The sequence below is a fragment of the Lissotriton vulgaris genome, chromosome 2_1, assembly GCF_964263255.1.
Source record: "Lissotriton vulgaris chromosome 2_1, aLisVul1.2, whole genome shotgun sequence".
NCBI lineage: Eukaryota > Metazoa > Chordata > Amphibia > Caudata > Salamandridae > Lissotriton > Lissotriton vulgaris.
Genome location: NC_141687.1, coordinates 1,120,791,537 through 1,120,817,207, shown reverse-complemented (window position 1 = coordinate 1,120,817,207; position 25,671 = coordinate 1,120,791,537).

Genomic DNA, 25,671 nt, shown 5'->3' with positions numbered 1-25,671 from the left:
CCTCGAAAGGAGTGTATTCCGTTGGATGTTCCTCTACTTTGTAGAAGTGAAACACGTGTGATACTGCATTTGCTTGAGGGAAGAAAATCCATGAATAGAATACCTCTGTCTGCCAATATTCGTGTGTAAGTATGGGCGTAAAATCCGCTCCGCTCGTGGATTTTGCGGATTTTCGGGAAATTCGCAATCCGCGAGATTCGCGGATTTCCAGCAAAATCCGCTAAATTCGCACGCAGCGGATTTTTTTTCTGGGTGATACAATTCTTGCGGCGCGCGGCGTTCACTTACCGTCATTCAGCGTTTGCCGAGTTGTTTTTCTCAATATTTTGCGAGTGCTGCGCCATTTTGGATCTTGCTGCGGGATCCCGCGAGAATTTGGCGAGCGCGATTACGTCATCGCGGCTTGCCGCGAGAGTTTGTCAACGCGAGTACGCCGTGTTCACGTATCGCGGGAATTCGCAATTGCGACTTTATAGATAAGGCGCGCAGGAATAATCTCGCACTCGTGAAAATATAAAATTTGCAATTCTGCACAAGAAATCCACCAGCAAGCAGCATAAACCTTCTGGAAATGATGATTTTTCTCTGAATAACTCCTCAGGTTGACATTTTTTTGGGGAGGGGGGGGTGGGAGGAAGGAAGTGCCCCACAGTCTCCAACTTCGTGTTCCTGTCCAGCAGGCTCCTCCCAGTGCTTTGTCCATCTCCTGGTCACTTTTCATTTGGATCTGGAGCTGGAAGGATTACTTTTTGTGGATGCTGCTGGATATTTGGATTTGAGGCCTTTTTGACTTTCTTTGAATCACTTTTGGATTAGAAATTTCACAAGTAAGTTTGTTTGGGGCATTACAGTTGTTGCAACTACAATTTTGGAATTTTTGATTTTTGGGATGTTTTGGGGCCTTTTGCCCAGGGGTACTTAGTGGTGGGTGGACTGAGTCTTTCTGTGGGGTGTCTTGAATTTAAACACCATGGAGGGCATGGATGGAATAAGAGTGTGCTGATTTTTCTGTGTTTTTCGATTTTTGGGGGTGTTCATGGGGACAGGCCATGTGGGTGGGGGCCATTTTGAGTGCTGCTACAGGCCCTGGCCATGTGCTGGGTGGCCAGTGGCCATTTTGAATGCAAGCAGTGTTGTTAGGCCTGCAACCATTTTGCCTACTTTTCAACCTTTATGCCCAGGGGTAGTGAGTCTTGCATGGGGCTTGTCTTTCTGTGGGGTGTCTTGAATTTAAACATCATGGAGGGCATGGATGGAATGGGATTGTTCTGATTTTTCAGTGATTTTCGTTTTTTGGGGCTGTACTTGTGGCCTTGTCACCAAAGGTATTGAGTCTTGCATGGGCCTAGTCTTTCTGTGGGGTCTCTTGAACTTAAACATCATGGAGGGCATGGATGGAATGGGATTGTGGTGATTTTTCTGTGATTTTCGTTTTTTGGGGCAGTACTTGTGGCCTTTTCACCAGGGGTATTGAGTCTTGCATGGGCCTAGTCTTTCTGTGGGGTCTCTTGAACTTAAACACCATGGAGGGCATGGATGGAATGGGATTGTGCTGATTTTTCTGTGTTTTTCGATTTTTGGGAGTGTTCATGGGGACAGGCCATGTGGGTGGGGCCCATTTTGAGTGCTGCTACAGGCCCTGGCCATGTGCTGGGAGGCCAGTGGCGATTTTGAATGCAGGCAGTGTTGTTAGGCCTGCAACCATGTTGCCTACTTTTCAACCTTTAAGCCCAGGGGTAGTGAGTCTTGCATGGGGCTAGTCTTTCTGTGGGGTGTCTTGAATTTAAACATCATGGAGGGCATGGATGGAATGGGATTGTGCTGATTTTTCAGTGATTTTCGTTTTTTGGGGCTGTATTTGTGGCCTTGTCTCCAGGGGTATTGAGTCTTGCATGGGCCTAGTCTTTCTGTGGGGGTCTCTTGAACTTAAACATCATGGAGGGCATGGATGGGATGGGATTGTGGTGATTTTTCTGTGATTTTCGTTTTTTGGGGCTGTACTTGTGGCCTTTTCACCAGGGGTATTGAGTCTTGCATGGGCCTAGTCTTTCTGTGGGGTCTCTTGAACTTAAACACCATGGAGGGCGTGGATGGAATGGGATTGTGCTGATTTTTCTGTGTTTTTCGATTTTTGGGGGTGTTCATGGGGACAGTCCATGTGGGTGGGGGCCATTTTGAGTGCTGCTACAGGCCCTGGCCATGTGCTGGGAGGCCAGTGGCCATTTTGAATGCAGGCAGTGTTGTTAGGCCTGCAACCATTTTGCCTACTTTTCAACCTTTATGCCCAGGGGTAGTGAGTCTTGCATGGGCCTAGTCTTTCTGTGGGGTGTCTTGAATTTAAACATCATGGAGGGCATGGATGGAATGGGATTGTGCTGATTTTTCAGTGATTTTCGTTTTTTGGGGCTGTACTTGTGGCCTTGTCACCAGGGGTATTGAGTCTTGCATGGGCCTAGTCTTTCTGTGGGGTCTCTTGAACTTAAACATCATGGAGGGCATGGATGGAATGGGATTGTGGTGATTTTTCTGTGATTTTCGATTTTTGGGGCTGTACTTGTGACCTTTTCACCAGGGGTATTGAGTCTTGCATGGGCCTAGTCTTTCTGTGGGGTCTCTTGAACTTAAACACCATGGAGGGCATGGATGGAATGGGATTGTGCTGATTTTTCTGTGTTTTTCGATTTTTGGGGGTGTTCATGGGGACAGGCCATGTGGGTGGGGGCCATTTTGAGTGCTGCTACAGGCCCTGGCCATGTGCTGGGTGGCCAGTGGCCATTTTGAATGCAGGCAGTGTTGTTAGGCCTGCAACCATTTTGCCTACTTTTCAACCTTTATGCCCAGGGGTAGTGAGTCTTGCATGGGCCTAGTCTTTCTGTGGGGTGTCTTGAATTTAAACATCATGGAGGGCATGGATGGAATGGGATTGTGCTGATTTTTCTGTGATTTTCGTTTTTTGGGGCTGTACTTGTGGCCTTGTCACCAGGGGTATTGAGTCTTGCATGGGCCTAGTCTTTCTGTGGGGTCTCTTGAACTTAAACATCATGGAGGGCATGGATGGAATGGGATTGTGGTGATTTTTCTGTGATTTTCGATTTTTGGGGCTGTACTTGTGACCTTTTCACCAGGGGTATTGAGTCTTGCATGGGCCTAGTCTTTCTGTGGGGTCTCTTGAACTTAAACACCATGGAGGGCATGGATGGAATGGGATTGTGCTGATTTTTCTGTGTTTTTCGATTTTTGGGGGTGTTCATGGGGACAGGCCATGTGGGTGGGGGCCATTTTGAGTGCTGCTACAGGCCCTGCCCATGTGCTGGGAGGCACGTGGCCATTTTGAATGCAGGCAGTGTTGTTAGACCTGCAACCATTTTGCCTACTTTTCAACCTTTATGCCCAGGGGTAGTGAGTCTTGCATGGGCCTAGTCTTTCTGTGGGGTATCTTGAATTTAAACATCATGGAGGGCATGGATGGAATGGGATTGTGCTGATTTTTCAGTGATTTTCGTTTTTTGGGGCTGTACTTGTGGCCTTTTCACCAGGGGTATTGAGTCTTGCATGGGCCTAGTCTTTCTGTGGGGTGTCTTGAATTTAAACATCATGGAGGGCATGGATGGAATGGGATTGTGGTGATTCTTCAGTGATTTTCGTTTTTTGGGGCTGTACTTGTGGCCTTTTCACCAGGGGTATTGAGTCTTGCATGGGCCTAGTCTTTCTGTGGAGTGTCTTGAATGTAAGCATCATGGAGGGCATGGGATTGCGCTGATTTTTCTGCTTTTTTTCGATTTTTTTGGGGGTGTATAACTGAACTGATGTTCCTCTGTCTTCCATTGCTTTTAGGTGCACAAGACTCAAGAGAACCACCAGTGCCAGGAAGTCCTGCAGCGGTGTGTGCGCAGCATAACGTCACGCGACGTCACGTCTGGCCTCAGACAACTCTGCAACTCGTGCAACTGAGGCCTGCTGTTCTGACCTGCTCTGAAGAAGATGGCCCCCAAAAAAGGTCTCCGTAGCTCCTCTAGCAAGAAAGTTGCTAGTAAGGAGCAGAAGAAGCAAGTTGCCAAGGAGGCTGGTGTGCCGGCCGCCACGTTTTTTGGGAGTAAAAAAAAAAGTACGCCTGCAGCTGCAGCGGGATCTGCTGGGGACCAAGCTGGGAGCAGCACCCCCGCTCCATTGGGCTCAGTGCCTCCACCACCACGCCAACTTAAGTCAAAGCCCTTGAGTGCTTCAGAGGCAGTCAGTGTACTTCTTCAATCACCATCAACCAGTGATGTTGGCTCATCGGAAGAAAGTAGCAGCAATGTCCCTGAATCAACACAGGTTGTTGTAACTCATCTGACAAGTGTTGAACAACCACAGCCGCAACAACAACAACATGTGCAAGTACAAGCCCAAGTACATGTGGAAGGAGAGGCAGCGCAAGGAGATGCGCAAGCAGAGCTGCATGGAGGGTCACAAGTGCCCACAATAGTTGTTCCTCCCGAAGTAGGGGCACATCAGGAAATTGACAATCAGACCGAGGTATCATTTGAGAAAGCCACTCCTCCTGATGATCATTCATTGTCTTTCGCATCCCTAGCAAGGAAAAGATCAAAGGGGTGTCTACATCTTCTTCAAGCCCACCTCCTTCTGATGATCCCGTTCTGGATGAAGATTGGGAACCATTATCACGGCAGTCTGAGAGTGAGGCAGACCATGATCTGACAAAGATACCTAAGCGTAACAGGAAGGTCGTCGAAATACTCATAGCTATGGAGTGTGGTGAGGCTCAACAAGAAGTGACGGATACTCCTGCTGATGAAGCCTCTCACGATGACGAGCCAGTCATCATAAAGGTCACTGCAGCCCCAGCGGGCATGCAGCAAAGAGACATTTTGACCCTATCCCGAGAAGCTGCTGAGCGTGATGATGATGTCGACGAGGAGTCAATGGAAACACAACAATCATTGGATTTGGAGTTAACTAGTACACCAACACCTACCGCTTCCATATTTCTTCCTCGCAAGAAGGGACCTCCATCCACCTCGACCTCAATTAGTGGTGGTGAAAGTGCAAAACGTACTGAAGTTCGGCAATCCACATCCTCCACTTCATCTGGCATTAGCAGCAGGACCACCACCACCAGTATCGCCGCCTCCTCCGGCCCCCATAGACATTTCAAGTCTCCAGTTTGGGACTTCTTTAGTGTTTGCCCAAGAAAGGAAAACGTAGCCATTTGTAGCATTTGTAAGCTTCGAGTTAGTCGTGGTAAGTTTGGTACCAACTATGGTACCGGAGGCCAGAGAGGTCATCTTGAGAGACAGCACGCTGTCCAATGGTTTGCGCACCTAGATGCGGTCAAGAAAGCCAGAATTGCACGTAATGAAAACGTTGAATTTTCATCTGATGATGACGAGGAGGAAGAAGATGATTCAAACACTTCACTTACACCCAGTACCCCTGTCAGCAGCACACCCCATGTGAGCCACACTAAGAGTGTGGGAGAGAGTGAGACATCAATGCGAAAAAGTTCATCAGCGAGCGTAAGTGGGTCGAAGATATCATCATCATCCCGTAAATCCTCGGTCCAGGGCAACATTAAAAAGATGTTGTTTACAGAAGCGCAATATGAACGCAACCACCCACTGACGCGTCTGTATAACACTAAGCTGGCTAAAATTCTAGCTCTGGACCTTCTCCCTTTTTCTTTTGTAGAAGGGGTTGGTTTTCTAGAATTAGTGGCAGCGCTCTGCCCTAAATGGAAGGTTCCTAGCCGGTTCTATTTTGCCCGAGTTGTGGTTCCAGCACTACATGAAGATGTTCTGAAGGTGATTGGGGCAGCTTTGCAGAAGAGTGCTGTTCACACTATACATCTGACAACAGACATGTGGACCAGTGGCGCAGGCGCTGATTACATGTGCATCACTGCACACTGGGTCTCTTTTTCAGGGGCTAAAGCAAAGCTAAACGCAGGTGTTGACGCGGACATTGTTTTTAAAGCAGCTCGGAAACATGCAACACTAGCCATGTTTGGTTTGGAGAAACGTCACACAGCAGAAAACATTTTGGATGTCTTTAACACAAAGGTCCTTAACTGGCTGTCCCCAAAAAAACGCCAGGTTGGTTATGTTTCCACGGACAATGGCGCCAATATAGTTAAGGCCATAAAGCAGGGTTACTATTTCAGAGTGCCGTGTTTGGCGCACTGTATAAACCTGGTTGTCCAAAAATTCTTGGGTAATAAAGCCAGTGCAGCGTACAGAGTATTGGACACCTGCCGAAAAATGTGCAACCATTTCAGCCTTTCTTTTAAGGCCCGGAAGCAGCTGAGGACCCTGCTATATCAACGTCAAATGCCAGTGAAAGCACTGATCCAGGAGGTGGTAACACGTTGGAACTCAACCTTCTACATGCTTGAGCGTCTGTATGAGCAGTATACGGTACTCGATCACTATTTCTTAACACAGGAGGGTACAGCTCAGAAGGAGGACCTGGGGATGGGTGCGGCGCAATGGAACATAGTTAAAAGCCTGATACGCATGCTTCGTCCTTTTGAGTTCTTCATGCGTGCAGTCAGCAAGGAGGACTGTAATTTGAGAAAAGCTATCCCATTGTTGTACATGCTGGAGCGCCAACTGAAGGAGGTGTGTTCTGTGTTTGAAAAAGATCCAAAAAACCAAGACTCTTTTGTTCTGGCTGAGAAATTATTGGAGCACCTACAAGGTGATGAACGTCTTAAAAGTATCCACTCAGAGCAGCTCTACATTTGTGCTACTATTCTGGATCCACGCTACAAAAAGGCGCTGGCAGGCCAAGCATTCTTTCCTTTTGCTGATGAAGATGTTACAACTTACAAACGGTGGATAGCCTCCTCAGCCAAGAGGTTTGAAAGAGAACGGCAGAAAATTGAAGGAGAAGGCAGTACATCATCATCAGCAGGCCATCCCCAGTCACAACAATCCTCTTCTGCGCCTGTGGCTGTGGCACAAGTGGCCTCTCAGCCGTTAAAGAGACCGGCAACCGGATCATCTGCACCACCACCAGACGCAACAGTAACATTGGAGGCTGAAGCGGATTGGCTAGCTCGGCTTGGGTTTGGTTCTCAAAAGGTCACAGCAACAGCTAAGCAAAGAGGAGGAACCTTGGAGGAGAACCTTGATTCGATGGTCAAGGACTATCTGAATGACTCAACAGAGGTCTATGTTAATGCTGACCCATTGGCGTATTGGCATGGGAAAAAAGAATTGTGGCCACAGCTCACCAACCTGGCTTTAAACTACTTGTCTTGCCCACTCTCAAGCGTGTCTTCTGAACGTGTTTTCAGTGCTGCTGGTGGCATTGTAACTTCCAAACGGAGCCGCCTCTCGCCCAAAAATGTGGGGAGGTTAACAATGATCAAGATGAATCAGCACCTCATACCACCAGATTTCAGAGTACGAGAAAGCGCGCCGGATGAAGACGAGGTGGCCAGCAACATAGATGAGGGAATTTCTACTCTGTCAGGTGACACTGAGCTCACCCTGCCTGAATTCGCAGAGTATGATGACGAAGCCTTATTCTTATTCCTGGACCGTGATACCGAGCCCTGAAAATGAGACAACGAATCAATAACTTTCTTTTTCGTCCTTATTCACTTTTATTCCTGTGTGTCTGTCTTTCTTTGTTGTGCACAGTTAATATAATTCAAACTTTAATCAGATAATCACAAAAACAAGCCCATCAGCAGAACTGTCTTCACTTGTTTGCTAATTGATTTAAAGGTGCCGCAGTCTGCATTCCTCAGGTTCACAAGTTCAGAAGAACATGCTCCTCTATCCTCCTCCTCCAGACTCCTATTTCCAACAAAGCCGAGGGCTGGTTTACGCCCAATGAAGAAAGACTCAGCACTTGTGGGGGTGTTGTTCTACCTCTTTGCAGGTGAGTTGACGGCTCTGGGGCCATTGCTGGGAAGCTCTAATACCGGATAAAAGTGGTTTGGACCAATACCCAGGCGGAAATTTTTTTGTGTTTTTGATGATTTGCTTGCCTTTGAGGTGCTCTTAGGGGGGGTCCGTCTGTTTGTGGGTGAGTTTCGTGGTCTGGGAGCACTGCTGGGACACTCTAATCTTGATTGCATTTGCTTTTCAGGAAATCCGTGGTGGCAACCCCGACTTATGGCCTAGCTACGCAGCGCATTTGGACCAAAGGCCGAGAAATATTGCAAGTATGAGCTTTTGCTTTTGGCCTGTTTGGGGGTGTTATGCTTGTTGGCGGGTGGGTTGGCGGGTCTTGGAGCATTCCTGGGAAGGTCTAATACCGGGTAGAAGTGGTTGGGACAAAATCCTCGCGGAAAAGCCTTTTGGCACTTTTTGTAACTTAGGGTTCGTTAGGGTTAGCCCTAGCAGCAGGATTGCATGTGTTTCGGGGTGTTCTAGATTTTTGCAACTGAGTTCTGGGGTCTTAGAGCACTCGTGAGAATGTGTAATTTTGGTTGCAAGTCATTTGAAGAAAATCCATGGTGGGAAAGGGGGGATTTGGCATAGTTAAAGAAAGCCTTTGCCACTATTCTTAACGTAGGGTTCGTTAGGGTTAGCAGTATTTCTATTGCATGTGTTTGGGTGGGGGGGTTTTCGAGTCTTGGAGCGATGCTGGCTATGGATACTTTTGCTTGGTTGCTTGCAAGTGGTTTGAATACAATCCACAGTGGGTAAGGGGGTACTTGGGCCTACTTTTACTTTCAAAGTACGTTTTGTCACCAGTTTTCTGGTAGGCCTCGTTTTTTGAGATTTGATTGGGGGTCTTCTACATTTTTGCGACTGGCTTTAGTAAGGGTCTGGGTGGAAGCACTGCTGGGAAGATCTAATTGTGTTCTAAAACACAGTTTACAGTACACCTAGCTTGAGGGGAAAGATCCGCTACATTAATTTGCCCATACTTATTTATCCTTCAAAAGGTGACTCAGACAGAGTACGCACTTTCAAAAATATTGTACTGTCTACTAGGAAAATCAAAGTGTGACTTTTTGCACTCCACAGCCTACATACCTTATATTTATTTATCAGTGGTGTTGTAATATTATATCACTTCCTGTTTTTCGTTGAATAATTGCAGGCTGGGTTTCAGTCTCTGCAATGGGGAAAAAAGGATGGAGTCAGGCTTCACATTAGCGAGCCACAATTCACCATCAGGCAGGCAGTGGACAGGGTGTCTTCTGGTCACCAACATTGATGGACGAAGCGTCAGCTGCAATGGAGGAGTGCCGCTAATGAGAGGAATTTTTTTCTGGATGCAACTTACTTACCAAATTCAACAGGACAACTACAACAACATACAGATACAGTATCCTTTGTGTTTTTCTCTGACTGTGACTGTATTTCTTGGATCTCTCTCTGCTTCTAAATTGATCCCTTAACACATCACTTAGTCCACTCCACTATCACATCTGCACCACACATAGTCATTTGTAAGTGCTCCTACGTAATTCGCAAGTCGCAGCACGCCCCAGCCCGTAGAGGACTGGGATGGCCCCAATGATGAAGCATGTCACCAAGGGGCAACCCTGGTGAGTGAGGGGACACCTAGAAAAAGAGCAATTTCTCCTTTTCTATCTACTATACTGTCCAGACCAATCCCATTGAGTGTTGTGAATGGATTTATAGTGACCAGCAAGGCTCTCAGGTATCTGGCAACAGAGACCCTATGTTGAATATAGTTATCAATAATTCCACACACGCCCTGTACTGTCGCATTCTTTCTTCCACAGTTGTCGAAAGTACTACTTACTTTTCACTGACATGCATGCAGTAGTGCATGCACTTTCAAAGATTGATGGATAGGTTTGTACCCAAAGATTTGTTTATGTTCACAATTGTTTGTCCATGCTGTGCTTTTTTTTGCTGGGTGACTTCTGGTGACCAACATCGATGGACGAAGCGTCGGCTGCAATGGAGGAGTGCCGCTAATAAGAGAATTTTTTTTCTGCATGCAACTTACTTACCACTTTCAACAGGACAACTACAACAACATACATATACAGTATCCATTGTGTTTTTCTCTGACTGTGACTGCATTTCTTGGATCTCTATCTGCTTCTAAATTGATCCCTTAACACATCACTTAGTCCACTCCACTATCACATCTGCACCACACATAGTCATTTGTAAGTGCTCCTACGTAATTCGCAAGTCGCAGCACGCCCCAGCCCGTAGAGGACTGGGATGGCCCCAATGATGAAGCATGTCACCAAGGGGCAACCCTGGTGAGTGAGGGGACACCTAGAAAAAGAGCAATTTCTCCTTTTCTATCTACTATACCTTCCAGACCAACCCCATTGAGTGTTGTGAATGGATTTATAGTGACCAGCAAGGCTCTCAGGTATCTGGCAACAGAGACCTTATGTTGAATATAGTTATCAATAATTCCACACACGCCCTGTACTGTTGCATTCTTTCTTCCACAGTTGTCGAAAGTACTACTTACTTTTTACTGACATGCATGCAGTAGTGCATGCACTTTCAAAGATTGATGGATAGGTTTGTACCCAAAGATTTGTTTATGTTCACAATTGTTTGTCCATGCTGTGCTATTTTTTCTTGTCTCCCAAAACCTTTCCCAAAAACCCCCGTACCCATCCATTTTTCAAACCCTAACCCTCTTCCCCCGGGCTGTGTGGTTTTGATTGATGTGTGACTAATTTCAGGAATAAATCCACACACTTGCTGGAGAGGATAAGGTGATAGCAACAGGCTGGTGAAGAAATCCGAGGATATATTCTTACTCTGCTTGACAAAGACCCATGGCTAATGTCAAAGAACTTCAACCGAATTAGTAGTTATACTTTACCATTTGTTAGGCTACAATGTGGCACTGTTCTAGTGTACTTCTGTCACCTGCTATATTCTCTATTGTACCGTTGAATTGCTCAGGAGGACAAACCAGATTTAATTTTCTTTTTTTTCATAGGCATGCAACTGCCACTGTGTCACACCACTAGTACCACCGCTATGAGGAAATTTTATCCGCCCAGGATTGCCAACCTTATTCGCTGTTTCCCGTGGAGCCAGCCCTAGGTCTAGCCCTACTTTCAAACACAAATTACAGGTAAGATAAGCGTTTGGTGGTTTGGGGGTATAATGGAGTATTAGGAGAGACGAGAGACTGACGGTAGTACTACTAAAGTCCTAGGACTCTTGAATTCACTTCACTTACTCTGTGAGAGGCACTTAGTGTTGAAAACATTTGGGCATTTACACTTAAAGGAAGAAAATGGAACTAAACTTTCAGGAAAACAAAGTCACTGTTAAACCCCCACCCACCAGGCAAGCAGTAAAATACAGGTATGCTCAGATAAAGTTTGAAAAAGTATATTTATATCCCTAACAAAATAATCTCCCGCAAGATCCTCCCTAACCCCAACGATTGTCCTTCAAAAGTCCCCAAAAACCCAACTCCCAATTCCCACCCCCCAAAAGTCTCTAAAAAAGGGGCAAGGGACACTATGGGTGGATGCTGTTTACTTTTTGGGCCAGGGCATCATGCTCCTCGCGGAGCAAGGCGTGCTCTAAGCGGAGCCCCTCCAACACGTTTGTGAAGTGGTGGAGCTCCTGCTGAAGGCGGGACACCATCAGGGTACTGCGGCGCAGGCGTGCCTTGCAGGTGCAATGGCTGTGAGAGGCAGCTGTTGTCCTTGCTGCTCGGCGGTGGCGTTTGGCTTTGGCAGCCCGGCTCAGTCTGTGTGGACCACTGTGCTGGGTGGCAGCCCGTGGGGGCACGGAGGCCGATGCAGACGACGTTGTTGTTGTGGTCGACTGCACACTTTCTTCGTCCTCCAGGGCCACCAGCCGCCAATATTCCGCAACAGTGGCATCGATCCTCCGTTGCCGGGCCGCTCTAGCCAGCTCCTTCTTCCTTGTTGGTTTGGAAGGAGCATCTATATGAAGAAAGAAAGACATAGTCTGTAACCAATGCTCTTTAAGATTAACTCAATCATTCAGCAGAAATTTGTGTTGCAGTACAACTAGCAACTTGCAAACGCATTACATAACTATTGAGGCCAGTATCTATCTAACCTCCCACTTCTTCATCCTTGCTCTAACATTAGTGGGAGTTTAAGGAACAAATTCTACGAGCACTATGGACTTCCATTGGAGTCGACTATGAAAGTACACAAGTCTTATTCTTCTTCTTGTCTCTTGTTTAGGAAAATTGGTACGTTATCTTCTGCAAGCCGGCATAATACCAGCGCAGTGAACTTGCACCCGAGAAAAACAGACGCACACCATTGTGAGTGAGACAGACTTGCGTTACTGTACCGGTCCAGTACATGCAGGTGGTGAAGCTCTTACTTTTCTATTACGGGTGGCACTGAGAATACTCTGTTACAAGGGCTACTGCTTAATTAATTTAACTTTCACCCTACAGTGCAAATGAGTACTAGAAATGGAAAATTGAAGAAGATAAATAATCTGATTATCTATCACTTCACATGGGATGTTTTTGCTTATATATGGGATGACTTTAGGTGCTTTGCTTTTTATTGAGTGACCAGTGATACATCCACACATGAATGACTGAGTACTACTAAACTTATTAAGAGAGGTAGGGAGTGGCCACCGTAATAACCGGATCTATGCTGTGCTTGCAATACAAACTACTGCTACTATTGATGGTAGTATTTGGACAAAATTAAAACTTCTTTTCCTTGCCTTTCCTACACTGGAACGGACGTGCGGGTGCAGTGTTACATGCTCTTCAAAGTTACACTTAGTTCATCCACTGACCGTCTACTCTCTCTAGATCATGGGTACTCACAAACTTTCTCTCAGGGGCTAAATTTACAGTGTAGTTTGTGGCCGAGGGCCGCACTGGTGGGGGCGAAGTCAGAGGGGGCGGGGCTAAAGCAAAACGAAAACTTGTGACCATGAGGTTGCACACAGGTCCCTGCAGCAGATGCCTTCATCCACTGAGCCACCAGACCCAGCATTTACATACATCTCTCTCCCTCATGCTCTCCCTCCTGCCCTCCCTCTCCATCTCTCTCTCCCTCCTGCCCTCCCTCTCCCTCCCCCTCTGTCATCTCACTGTGTGTGTGTCTGTCTGTGTCAGCCTTCAGCCCGGGCTGAGACAGCTTCCTCAATGCGCACACACAGACAGCCACACCAAAGTACTTAACAGGTCTTTAAAAGACCATTAACATATTATTGAGGCTTTGTTTGTTGTAGCGCCCCTGCATCTACACCCTGACAATCACTGCTTGTCCGGCCCCACAGAGCAGAGGCTTTGTTCTATTTCACCTCTTTGTGGCCCTGCATCTCCACTCCGCTCTGTGGGGGCCGGGGGAGCAGTGATTGTCTGCAAGGTCTGCGCACCGCCAAGGAAGGCTTGCCGGGCCGCCACCGGCCCGCGGGCCGTACTATGAGTACCCCTGCTCTAGATACACATATGCTATCTAAGAGTCAGATAGTAGCATGATCCAGGTATATGGACACATACAGTTTCTGTGTCACCCACCCAGGCTGTTGTCCTTCCACCAATCATTGCTTCATCATTCACCCAGCCATGCATCTCATATTCTTTCCTTCCCAGCCACGTCTTCAATCTCAATAAGTAAGGAATATATAAGAGCTTACCTCTGCCCGCCACCACCACCGTCTGAACTCTCACAGCCGGCACTGGAACCGCCGCATCCTCCCCTGAGGAATTGCCCTCCGCCTCCGTGTCGAGCACCACCACCTCCGCGTTGGCCCCGTCACCAGATGTTCCACCTACAAAGTACATTTAACAATGTTAGAATAAACCACTCACTAGTATTTGGTCTAGGAATGAAGACATGTGAAAACAATGTAATGCAGCACTTTTTGGCACAACTGATGAAGGCTGGCTTTTTAACACGCACCATTTTTTTCCACACAGACAGAAGATGGACTTCTAACAACAAGATCAAGTTGAAACAAGGTGAGAGCTCGGCTCAACCACAAGAAATGTCTTCAATTAATCGTCAGCACTAACCACTTTTCCATTCTCAGTTAAACGTTTCGTTTTTTTATTATGACTTCATTTTAATAAATGTGTTTACTTTTAATAAAGCTTTTAAACTTAGAGAGACTCTGTGTTTTTTGGTCCAGACTTGAGTGACTGAGCGAAAGGTTTTGCAATTTTTGCAAGCATGAGTCCGTGCCTCTGACACTTCTTGACTCTGACTCCGTACTCTTCAGCTACGTTGGATCATTGGGGATCAATCAGCGATGAATTCGGGAGGTAAATGACTGTGCCACACTATGTAGTCTAGTCAGTGAGTAAGGACATTGGGGGTTCAAAGTCTGTTATCACAGAGGTATGTGGAAACTCTAACAGCGCCTATTATAATTGATAAGCAATGCACTTTTTATTGTTCATAGTTCTGTTTCTGCAGAAAAATTGTCCGCGCCACTGTAGTGGTATGGATTGTCCTCCTATCCAAACCAAAAGTTAGTATCTTATTCTTTCTTGGTGGTCATTCACATTTTATAGTTGGGAATTTTCAAAGCAGATAGAACACTTCAAAAGACATTATGGACAATCCCAGAGGACTGCACTAAGTTGATAGAGCTATTGCTGACTAGAATGGGAGTTTCGCCAACCGTGCAATCTTAGTTAGCTACACAGACAGACTAATAAGAATAATCTAGTAATACCACAGGGAGTCATAGTAGAGGCAGGATAAGAATTTAGATACAGTCTACAAAAAGATCAAAGACGATTTTGAAAAAATCAAATGAGGAACGCTAGGAAAAATAGGTACTAGTCTAAAATGAAAACTTACTGGGGCCAGCAAAGGAGCCCTCGCCTGCCCGATCCTGGCCCTGTTCAACAGCATCCGCCGCCTGCTGCTCCTGTGTCCTCCCCTCGCCCCTGGGGGGAGCTGACGTACAACATGAAAGAAAGAACAGAAAACATGGATGATTGTTGCTTGTCAATGTCAACCAAATCAAACATTTCAAAACAACAATAACAAAATATTTCCGCGAAATTATATTGATTAGGGTTAGTTTTCATTGATTTGCGGACCTGTGACTTCGAACGTCACGTAACTCACTAAACAAAGTACTGAAAGGTTCACCTAGGACTGGCAGGCAGCAGTCCGCAGGCAAGACGCAAAGTGACAGACAAACTCCATTGTGATTTCAGTCAGATCAGTGACAACACTAACAGTTGCCTGCTACATTACCAGTCATTTAAATAGTCAAACTATCAATCCACCGCCACTATTTTTCTTATTGTCAGGGGTACAAAGAAAGGGGCAGATTTAAGCCCCTTGCAGCTCTTTTGCTCCGTTCTTGCGTGACTTTTGTGACGCAGCAGCTAAACAAAAGAGGCGCCATGGTGCGGCGTATAATATTATAACAACGTGACGCATTTGGGAGATGCATCCCGTTATAAAGCCCTGCGCCATCAGGGGGCGTTCCGGCGCGAGGGAGGGCATTCCTGCGCTGGAACACATCCTAAAAGTGGCTGAGGGAAATCTACAAAATTTCAATCAGTCACCTTTAGGACAATGATGCGTCACACAAACCCTGCACCTGCTTGAAGCAGGCTTACGGCTTGACCCAGCATTGGGGAGATAGGGTACCCCAGAGCATTGCTGGAGCTGCGCCATCGTTGCGACGCAACTCCAGCAGTAAAGCTTCGGTGACGTTTTGGGCACATGGTGCGCCGCATTGCAAATACGGCACACCATGTTTGGTGGTGGTAGTGGGCCGCACAATTAATGGCGCATCCCTGCTACTTTGCAGGGATGCGACGGTAATTGTAATTCTGCCCCTTAGGGGCATACTTACTTACTCGTTCTGGCGCATCTCCAGAGATGCGCCAGATCAAATGCGTCATGCAAAACTACCCTTGCGACACGGCAGATGCGCCTCATTTACAATGCGGTGCGCCCTGGCGCAAGGGTAGGCACTTGCGTGACGCATCTCGTCACGTAAGAGCGGCGCATCGCTGGAGTCACGTCGCCAACGCAATGCAACTCCAGTAATGCTCAGGGCCACCCAATACTTAACATGCTGTGTCAGTCCTTACGCCTGCTTCAAGCAGGCATAAGGAATTGAATTGATGTAGCAGCGTCGCAGAAGTGCCTGCGTTAAATCTTGTAGATTTCACGCAGGCACTTTTGCAAGGCGCACAGCCGCCGGACCGCCCACCCTCCGTACTAGGAACGCACCCATTGTGGTGCAGGCACATGGCTTTATAACGTGACGCATCTCCCTAGATGCGTCATGCTGTAAATGACTCGCAGGGATGCGCCACGTTTACGCCGCTGTTGCGTCACGCAAGGCAACGTAAACGTGGCGCAAGGGGCTTGTAAATGTAATCTGCCCCTAGTGTCTAGCATTACGCAGTTCTGTAAAGTACACTCATACATAATAGTTACTCAGGCCAATGAGACCACAAAATAGAAAACAAATAAGCATAGTAGCAACGCCACTGAGAAGGAGAGCAGTGCACCTGAAATGCACAGAAGATTTTGAAATATAATTTAACTACAATGTAATCGTCATCAGCGGCAATATTGGCTTGCTCCATGTAAAAAACAAATATTTGCAATACAACAACACAGAGCAGGAGAAAACATCATAGTAGTGAGTGATGAAATAGCTAGTACTACTCACCAAGCCCGGGGATCTCCAAGCCGAGCTGGTCCAGCAGGTCGCGCTCCCGGTCCAGGAGGTCCGTCCAGCGGTGAGTGACCTGGCTGTAGGTGCGCTGGACCCCGTAGAGGTGGGACATGGCCCAGCACACCTTCTCCCACCGCTTCCGGCGCTCCCGGATGTTGTAGCCGCCGGCCGCGATCCTGACGCCTCACGCGATGGTCCTGGGCAGGCGGCGCTGGACGAAGTAGACCAGCGCGCCCACTTCCTCCGTGCTGAAGATATCTCCCGTCGCGTCACCTGCTCCCCCCTCAATCGACCGCATGCTGTCCTGGCACGGGGTTCAGGACTCCTCCTCCCCGCCGCCTCTGCGGCCCTCAAGTGCCTGGGCAGCTTCACGGCACCTGGCTTCACCATGGTCTGGGCAGGTAAGGTACGAAGTAGAACATTAAGAAGGAATAGGATAGGGAAGAAGAAAAGAAAAGAGTTTAAAAAAGTAGTTTAAAAGTAAAGAAAAATAGCAGAAAAGACAAAAATATACAGCTAGGAAAAGAGAGGGATAGATAAGAAGCAAAATCGTTAAAAAAAACTGAAAACAAGCAAAGGATGGCAAAGATAGCAAGAGGATTAAACACCATGCCCAGACAGAGGAAATGAATGAAAAACAAGATGGCCGCCCGTTCACGAGCGCGAAAGTAAGTTCGCACGAGATTTTCCTCGCGATCTCGTGCGAACTTATACTCGCAATGCGCTTACTGCGCAAGATTATACATAGTGGGCGGAAACGGAAATACGTCACGCAAACAAAATGGCCGCGCCCGTACTCGACCTTGGGGTCAATTCGCGTGTTGCGCTGCAAGCGGCTCGCGAATACTGCAAAAAAACTTGCAAAACAACAAGCCGCAAAAAAATATAAAGCTCATTCGCACGAATTGGCGGCTTCCGCGGTCGGTTTCGCACGACGCCGCGCCCCGCGAATAGCGCGAAAAAACCGAAAAACGATTTTTGCAAAAGCCAAAGCAATGAGCAGGTGCAAAAGGTCAACCTCATGATTTGTAACGATTCCCTGTAGTGCTTCCTGAGGGGGCCCTCCAGAATTCGGTTGCCTGCTTGCAACTATTGTGTGACCCTGCTCTGACCTTAACTGTATGCCACAAAGGTCCTGATTTACAGCTAGGGGAGCAGACAAGCAGGTGCCAGGCTGGAACTTCAAATTCAGTGACACATTAATTAGCCCCTAATTCATAATTATCAGTTGGGGCAGGGCAGGTGTTGTTAATAAACTAACCCCAAATTAATTCATGTCAGTTCAAGCAGGGCAGGTGGGCTTGCTTTTCCCCCCCATCTTCTACAGTGATGATGAACAAGAGGGTGGCATTGATGTAACAGAGGGTGGCATGGGTCAAAGAGAGGGTGGCAGTGGTGAAACAGAGGGTGCTGGGAGGCTGTGATGATGAGCCAGACGTAGAAACAACATAGTCGCGACCGTTGCGAGCCGACAAGTAAGTTCGCAATTGCGAACTAGTACCAAATCCTCGCGAACTGGCAGAAACGCTTGCGAACACAAAAAAAAATCCGCAAATTCGCGGGAATTCGCGGATTTTGCGGATTGCGAGTTCGCAAATCCGCAAAATTTGCGAACGCGAGATTCAAAAAATTCGCCCATACTTATTTGTGTGCCTCTACGACAAAAATACCCTACCACCTCTTGGTGATATGCCATTTGTTATAAACTTTATAGTGATTGTTTTCCCCAAGTTTTCCGGGATGATTATAGCATCCGGGTCATCTTGTTGGAAACCTGTAAAGTCTAAGCCCGGTTGGGCTGCAGTTGCTGCAGCTCCACCGTTCTCGGTGGCATTGCCGTTATTCGACATTGTTTAATGAAAGTTGCAGAGCAAGTTTTCAAGAAAACAAAGATAAGGTGCACAATATTTTGGAACACTGTATCCTTCAACATTGAACAAACCAAAAAACAATACATAGGATTTTCGTCCTACTCAGTTATGCAGTTTTTTTTATCCTTTTACCCATTCCAGACAACTATTGGAGTATTTACGAAAAGCACGACTGAGTTAAAAGTTAAAAGGTCTCTGTGAAAAGCACGACTGAGTTACTCTAGTATCTAGTGTTAAATTAGTGCCTTACCAAACGTTGGGCGCCATGTAGTGTAGTTGCTATATTCCCATAGGCTCTGCACATTGGAATAGTATATCCAACGTAGGACTGAGGTCGGCTAGGTCTCTATTGAATATACTAAACTTAATAATGAGTGCCAGCTAGCTCAGAGGTCACTAGAAATTTTCTCGAATACCCAAGAAGTGATTAGTTTCTGACAACCGCATAAACATGACAACTTTCACCAAGAATAAACGTATCTTCAGAGTTGTGGAAACAATAGATAAATATTTCACTCAGTCAATCGTGCATCGGTCATTTCAACAGAAGTACAGAGAAATAGAGAGACGGGCGTTTTCAATAAAAGGATTTATTGAACAGTCTTCTTTCTCATGCAAGTAAAGTGAACTGCTACAATCGTAATGCAGGCTGCAAAGTATAATGGGTACAGTGAGAATAGAAATATAAAATAATACTGTAAGAGCATTGTATGGTTTCTAAGCCATATAAAAGTACATACATAAATACACAGACTAAAATACTCAACTAGTGCTATCTGAAATACGCCTGCCCCAATGTACTTAACCTAAGTCTAGTAAACGGGAGGGAGTACCTATTGTGTAGCATAGGTTTGGTTTTCTTTGCCAATAATCTATCCAAGATTTCTCTAAGGTTCTAATCGGCTCCATACCTTAGTTTAGAATGAAGGAGGTCTGATATCTCTGTTTTGGGACTCGAATTCCCAACACCCCGCGAGGGGAGCTTGGAAACACTGGAGCTGGATTCTCGCCGAAAGAAATGCCACCTCTTGATCAGTGCGTCAGCAGCAGGATTGGCGTCCTTTGGCACTTGCTGTAGCGAACTGCGTCGGGCAAGTAGATAGTCGAGCTGCTCCGAACCACTGTGTCTTGCTAGAGCAAGTGAAGCCAGGTGTTTGACTTTGATGCCAAAGGATCAACGCACCGTGCTCTCAACATCAATGCATCATTGACACGCATCGCCTTCAGGAACTGAGGGCCCGATTCACAGAAGTATCTTAAGACAAAATCCTAAACTTACCACCATTTTGGTATTCACAGAAGGTGCTTACTCATTTTGGTATTCACAGAAGGCACTTACTCATTTCGGTATTCACAGAAGTTAGGAGTCCTAACTTTAGGACTCCTAAATGCTTTCTGTGAATACCGAAAGTCTTAAAGTTAGGATTTCTCTCAATTTAGGAGTAGTAGAGTTCTAACTTTACTACTCCTAAACTGAGAAAAATCCTAACTTTAAAGACTTTCGGTATTCACAGAAGGCATTTAGGAGTCCTAAAGTTAGGAGTCCTAATTTTACTACTCCTAAACTGAGAAGAATCCTAACTTTAAAGACTTTCGGTATTCACAGAAAGCATTTAGGAGTCCTAAAGTTAGGAGTTCTAACTTTACTACTCCTAAACTGAGAAAAATCCTAACTTTAAGACTTTCGGTATTCACAGAAGGCATTTAGGAGTCATAAAGTTTGGACTCCTAACATCTGTGAATGAGTAAGTGCCTTCTGTGAATACCAAAATGAGTAAGTGCCTTCTGTGAATACCAAAATGGTAGTAAGTTTAGGATTTTGTCGTAAGTTAGTTCTGTGAATCAGGCCCTGAGGTCTTGCACCCACAACAGCTGCATCACCTCCTCTTCACAATGCATATTCCCAGAGCAGCAAAGCTTCAATGACCCTGCACAACTTTAAAGAAGCGAAGCCTCGACTGCATACGCAATGCCTCCTCTGCATGATAAATCATCTTTGATTTCTGACATATCCAAGATACCATAAGGGGGTCTGCATGATTCCTGTATCTGTCCCAAGCTCCATCACAGTTGGACTAAACTTTTGAATTAGTGCTCGTCAAACATGACCAGATATCCCCAGTTAGAGCTATAGACTGCTAAGTACTGCATTTTGCTTTAATCTTTAAAGATTCCTACTTTGAATTGTGTATGTTGGATTTTTATCTTTTGAGTCCTGTTTTACTTAACTAAATATTGGCTAGATTTCTAAACCGGTGTGGAGTACTTCTGTGGTGTTTTCACTGTGTTAATGTGTTTGAGTGTGCACAAATACTTTACACATTGCGTCTTTAGTTTAGCCTGAATGCTCTATGACACGCTACCAGAGGGTGAACACAGGAAAACATTTAGTGCATACTGCAATCACCTTGACTAGAATGGGGGTCCCTATTTTTAAAGGGTTCCTATCTCTGCCAATTAGAGATCCAGTTTCTAATAGGTGGGGGGAATTCGTGTAATCGCGTTACGCAAATGTTCGCTAAACAGTAAAAATCTCCGCAAACATGCAGAAATTCCGCGAACACGCAGAATTGCTTGTTCGCGATGCTTTTTTACTGTTCACAATCGCTGTTTGCGTACTCGGGGGGAAATATCTCATGAACACGCATTTTGTGAACACGAACAAGCAAAAAATTTCGCGAATTCGCAGAATGCTGAATTTTAGGCAATTTTGCGCACTCCGCGGAACGCAAAATTACCCAACTTCTGCGAACGGAACAGGATTTACGGCCCAGGCCTACACTCAAGATCTCATCTAAAGATTTAGTATGCAAGCAAATCACATTCTGTTGTATGTGCATAATGATTTCTAGGTAAACCAAGAATGAACTGTGACACAAAGATTCCCATATCTCCCCTTTCAGGACTTTCTTTTCCATTTGTGATGTTTAAACACCTGTAACAACCATTCATAATAGGCAAGCACTGATTGTTTTTGCTGACTAAATCCTCCTATTGATCTTTAACCAATCAATTATCCCTTGCTGGAACCTTTACCTTCAAGAAAGTAATCAACTCATTACAATTTCCCTACTCAGGTTAATCAGTTAATTTTCTTGGTATTGATTCAAATTTGAGATACCTAAACATCTCCTGATGATCTCGTCCATTTCCACCTTTAATTTTGGTACATCCAAGGAGCTAACCCTTCCTTGACTTAAGGGATGGTGTGTCTGTATCTCTTATTCCCCTACACTACGAAGTCTCCTCAAATCACAGCAGTGCTGTCTTATTAGCAAATGTTCCCTTTTCCCTTTGAGTAATTGGACTCACAAAAACAATCTTTCCCTCTTCTCTTAAGGTTTAAAAATGTTGCTTTGGGGTCCAGGCAACAAACTGTGAGTTTTGCAAGGTCTGGATGCACCCTGTTGTGGCTACTCCAGCAACAGTTCCTGAAGCATTAAGATTTGGGGCAATATTTACTGGAGTGGAAATAACCGGAACTGCTAATGTTTGAGCTGATATGACATGTGACATTGGTGCAGGCCAGGGACCGTCACAATAGAAGCTGTAATACCTGGAGGAAGTATAGTAGTAATTTTCAGCAGGTGTGGCTGTAATTGAAAGAGTTGGGCGCGTTCCCCCAATCGTAACTACATTTGAGTCAACAGGGGATGTATCAACTGTCCCAGTAGATGTTGCTGAACTATCAGAATCTGATTATGGAGCAGCAGAAGGTGGTTGGCAAGAGGCAAACAGGGCAACCAATATATCCGCCTAAAATCACTTACATAATCAGTTTTCCTTGTAATATTTTGTTTCCCGGCTTTCAAATCTTTTTACTCTTTACGGATGGCAATGTTGGATACATTCTAGCTCCCTCAACAACACATTTCCTCCATCCATGCTGTTCTTCATCTCACTTAGCATCTGAGTAATTACACACTGATCCTTTTGATCTATTCTGATGTATTTTCTTCTTCTTGGCATGTGCTACATGCTCCCAAGCATTTAATGCTTCAAACTGGGCAGGTCTAGGAGGTCGTTTCATATCATACAATATTGCCCGTACATTTTTAATAACCTTCAAATGAAATATGCTATATTGTGGAAATCTTAATGCCCCCTCTTTTTCAATGATCTTGTGCAATCAACAAAGCCATTAACATGTATGAAGCCCCACGCTTGTCGCCATATAGTGACTGGCGTCCCGTTGGGTGGAGTATCCTCACCCTCACAGACAGGGACTCGCACATCACCTCTCAGTAAATCTTTAAGGGCTCCGAAACATTTCATGATTAAAATAATTCAACAATAAAATGAGCAATTTCGATTCAAATATTCAATGTCTTATCCAAATCACAGTTCAATACAGATCAATTTTTGTACCCAATCTCTACACAGTCCTTTCTTTTGTGGAGCTATCACAATGCAACAACTGATGACTCGCCAGCCAATCCTAGCGCTGTACTTCACACGAGTTGCCCTATCCCAGCGCGGTGCTCTCTGATGCAACTCTGACTCCTCGCACTGGTTCACAGCCTTTTACAATTTTCTCACAGACAAAATTCCACAATTTAAGCAAGCACAATAAACAAATAACCCTTGTCTGCTCACTAAAGAATTAAAAGTAATTCACTTATACGAATGTGGGCCGGAAATAACACATTCCAACTTCTACATACATACACGGATATAATCTCCCTGTCTAATGTAGTTTTCCCTTTGCTCAAGAGGTTCTACTAACACCAGTCACTATTAGTACATTCAAAACAGCTGTTATGGTCCCTATCTCAATTGTGCTGTCAATGGTACCTCACAAACCAACAACATAAATCTTTTAGCAGAGAAGTAATACCACAAAATTTCTTATCCAGCTGAGGTCCGTGCAGGTAACAGCGGTGGGGCGAGGTAAGAGGGGATTTCAAGGGACGACGCTGAGGGAAAAATAAATAAATAATCGTCCCTCGAAATGCCCCCTTACATGGCCCCACCGCCCTGCACGGACTGTGGCTGTTCTTATCTATCCCGGTATGTTAAACTACGCAGAGTCAGTTAACAACTTCAACTGCTCAATCCCAATCGTGTATAGACATTTTCAGAATTAAACCATAAACATTACCAGAATGCAGGACATACAATTTCGACGCAATAACATAACATAAGGTGCCCCCTTCAGCAGAAAGACAATCCTGTATGCAATGCAGGTGCCTGAGAACAGTGGTGCAACTGTATCTGTGTTTGTGCGAGGCAGCTCGTTGTGTGCCAGTGTAGGGGGAAGGTCAAGATTGTGCTGTATGGCCTAAATACTATGCACTAATGCCCTTTCTTAGTGATGCAGTGCAGTGCAGACAGGTGACTTGCTGCACTGCACAGTGCTACTTTCCCAAAAATCTGCGCTTTTGCTTCATTTGCACTTAGTGACAACAATGCATTGCAGTGTGGAGACAGCAATGAGCCACATTGACATACACTTATTAATCTGTCAATGGCAGTAGCGAAAGAATGTCAGTGAGCAGCAATGTGTCATTTCACTCTGTGTTGATCGATGGAAACACATCCACTGAACTAGTCAAGTCAAGTCAAGTCATAAAATTTATATAGCGCACTACATACCCAGAGGGTTTCAAGGCGCTTAGGTAGGGGAGGATGATTATTTGTCAAAAATCCACGTTTTAAGCTGTTTTCTGAACGCTAGGTGATTCTGGGTGAGGCGAAGGTAAGCGGGGAGTGAGTTCCATGTTCTGGCAGCCAGGTATGAAAAGGATCTGCCTCCCATGGTGGTCTTGTTGATGCGAGGTACAGTGGCGAGGGCTTGGCTGGAAGAGCGAAGTTGGCGGGAGGGGGTGTAGAAGGACAGTCGAGAGTTGAGGCAATCTGGTCCGATGTCGTAGAGTGTATTGTGTGCGTGGGTAAGCAGACGGAAAGTAATCCTCTTATTGACGGGTAGCCAGTGGAGGTCTTTGAGATGACCAGAGATGTGTTCGTTGCGTGGGATGTTTAATATGAGCCTGGCTGAGGCGTTTTGGATTTGTTGTAGTTTCTTCTGGAGTTTAGCGGTGGTACCTGCGTAGAGGGTGTTTCCGTAGTCCAGTCGGCTCGTGACCAGGGCATGGGTGACTGTTTTCCTTGTTTCGGTGGGGATCCAGCGAAAAGTTTTTCTGAGCATGTGAAGAATGTTAAAGCAGGAAGAGGATACGGCGCTGACTTGTCTGTTCATAGAGAGTGAAGAATCCAGGATGACGCCAAGGTTCCGTGCGTGGTCTGTCGGGATGGGTGCATTTCCGAGGGCTTCCGGCCACCAGGAGTCGTCCCATGCAGAGGGGGATTTACCTAAGATGAGGACTTCTGTTTTGTCTGAGTTCAGTTTCAGACGGCTTTGTTTCATCCATTCGGCAACTTCTTTCATTCCTTCGTGTAGGTTAGTTTTGGCGGTGCTGGGGTCCTTGGTGAGAGATAGGATCAGTTGAGTGTCATCCGCGTAAGAGATGATGTTGAGGTTGTGTTGGCGGGCGATGGCCGCGAGGGGGCTCATGTATACGTTGAAGAGGGTGGGACTGAGTGAGGATCCTTGTGGTACGCCGCAGATGATTTCAGAGGCTTCGGACTTGAATGGTGGGAGGCGGACTCTCTGAGTTCTTCCGGTGAGGAACGAGGTGATCCATTCCAGTGCCTTACCTTGGATTCCGATGTTGCTGAGACGTTGTAAAAGGGTGCTGTGGCAGACTGTGTCGAAGGCTGCAGAGAGGTCGAGGAGGATGAGGGCGACTGTGTCTCCATTGTCCAGTAGAGTTCGAATGTCGTCTGTTGCTGCGATGAGGGCGGTCTCAGTGCTGTGTTTGGCTCGGAAGCCAGATTGTGAGGGGTCGAGAGATTTGTTGGCTTCGAGGAAGGCGGCGAGCTGGTTGTTGACAGCTTTCTCGATGACTTTGGCCGGGAATGGAAGAAGCGAGATGGGGCGGTAGTTTTTGAGTTCGGTGGGGTCTGCTGTTGGTTTTTTCAGAAGGGCGGTGAGTTCAGCGTGTTTCCAGTCTTCTGGGAAGGTAGCGGAGTTGAAGGAGCAGTTGATGACGTCTCGGAGGTGCGGAGCTATGACGGAGTCTGCTTTGTTGAAGATGTGGTGAGGGCATGGGTCTGTGGGGGATCCAGAGTGGATGGAATTCATCAGGCGGATGGTGTCCTCAGTGGAGATTGGGTTCCAGGCGTTAAGGGTGTTA